Below are 2,500 nucleotides of genomic sequence, written 5' to 3' on the forward strand. Positions count from 1 at the left end.
ATAAGATGGCCTTAAAGTAAAGTATGTAAAGTAAGTAATTTCCTTTTACAATTAATGTATTGCCATTTTAATTAATTTGTGTTAAATTAAAAATTTTCGTAAATCTAATGAGCACTATAATAACCTTAACTATTTGCGATAGTAAATTAAGTAAATTAAGTAATTTCTTTTACAATTAATCTAGAGCAATTTTAATTACATTGTATGATATTCACCATTTTCATGAGTCTAATGGGCACTATAATAGCCTTAACTATTTGCGTTTGTAAATTAACTAGTAAATATCATGATTTCATTTAGTTAGTTCATTAACCTCGTCTCTCTCAAATTCATCTTTCACTTTTCGAATGCAATAGCCTTAACTGTTTGCGTTAGTAAATTAATTAGTGAATATTATAACTTCATCTATACTCAATGTTTTTTAATTAGGCGCATTTGCACTGACTCGCAGGTGTGCCCTTTTAGCTCGGAAAAAGTTTCCTACTATCTGATTGGTTAGAACTATCTTGTCCAACCAATCAGCGATCAGGAAACGTTTCCGAACTAAAAAAGGGCACCCCTGCGAGTCGGTGCAAATGTGCCTCACTAAAAAGAATTGACTATAGTTAGTTCATTAACCTCGCCCCCTCTCAAATTCATCTTTCACTTTTTCCGAGTGCCGCCAAAAGCTAGACCGACTCGGTGCTCCCTGTCTCTCCATAATGACGGTTTACGATTCCTCCCGGGTCTTTAGGGTGGATAATTACTTTTGGAAGAGATGGCGGTGAAATTCTTGTCAAAGCAAAGAGGTGGTGACATCTCGTGTGGCATCTCATTCGACGCATTGCCCGAAGCACGTCGTGTGGTTTGGGGGAGATCAGAGACACTGAGTATGGGAAAGATGCTGAAGTAGTAATGTTCATGGTTTGAGATGTTTTAGTTTTGAGTATCGTGGGCGACCTTTATATATATATGTATATGTGTATATATATATATATATATATATATATATATATATATTATAATATACATATAATATATATATATATATATATATATATAAACTATATTTATGTACATATATTATACTGTATATACACACACACACACATATATATATCTATATATATATTATATATATATATATGTATATTTATATATATATATATATATATATATATATATATATATATATATATATACAGTATATATATATATATATATATATATATATATATATATATATATATATATATATATGTATGTGTATCACATTTTCCTTTAATTTTGAAGTCGGTAGACTTCTTGCTCGCCAGCAAGTATATCCTGACGAGATTACCGGACCCATCTCTACCCGGTCTTCGAACTACACAGCTCACTGCTTACATTACCAAACACAATTTTATTGACATGGCCGAAAATGTGTCACCTTTCTCGGAAATCAATCCCTGGTTCCTTTTTTGGGATAGCCCCCAAATACTGGGGTATGTATGGTTAAGTAATTGAAAATATATCGTTTACTAAATGGGTTCTGATATTTTTGCATTGCATTATTCAATAGATAATACTGCAGGTCACAGCTAAACGTGTCTAAAAGGGTGGAGTTTAGTTTTGAATCATTGGGAGAATTTTTTGCTTTATATTAAATTCTAGCTCACTTGAAGTTGAATTTCGCTCTGAAGTATAGTGTTACCTTAATTTTGCCTTGAAGTATAGTGCGTCAAACCATTTTTCTTTGAAGTATACAGGAGTGTATCAAACACACTTCCTTTTGAAGTATAGTGTATAAAATATAAATTTTCTTTGAAGTATAGTTTGTCAAATAATTTTGCTTTGAAATATAATGTACCTGTATAACAATTTTTAAGTATATTTTTTTAAACAATTTTGCTTTGAAGTATAGTGTATCAAATATAATATCTCTTTGAATATAGTGTATAAAATTTTTCTTTGAAGTATAGTTTATCAAACAATTTTTGCTTTGAGGTATAATGCATCAAACAATATTCCTTTGGAGTATAGTTATCAAAGAATTTTACTTTGAAGTATAGTCTATCAAACTATTTTGCTTTGAAGTATAGTGTATCGAACAATATCCCTTTGAAGTATAGTGTATCGAACAATACCCTTTGAAGTATAGTGTATCAAACAATTTTGCTTTGAAGTATAGCTTATCAAACAATTTTGCTTTGAAGTATAGCTTATAAAACAATTTTGCTTTGAAGTATAGTGTATCAAACAATTTTGCTTTGAAGTATAGCTTATCAAACAATTTTGCTTTGAAGTATAGTGTATCAAACAATTTTCCTTTGAAGTATAGCTTATCAAACAATTTTGCTTTGAAGTATAGCTTATCAAACAATTTTGCTTTGAAGTATAGTGTATCAAACAATTTTCCTTTGAAGTATAGTGTATCGAATATAATTTCCCTTTGAAGTATAGTGTAAAAAACAATTTTACTTTAAAGTATAGCGTATCAGACATGTAAGTTGCAGTGATAATATCTTTATGCACATTTTAA

The sequence above is a fragment of the Palaemon carinicauda genome, chromosome 40, assembly GCF_036898095.1.
Source record: "Palaemon carinicauda isolate YSFRI2023 chromosome 40, ASM3689809v2, whole genome shotgun sequence".
NCBI lineage: Eukaryota > Metazoa > Arthropoda > Malacostraca > Decapoda > Palaemonidae > Palaemon > Palaemon carinicauda.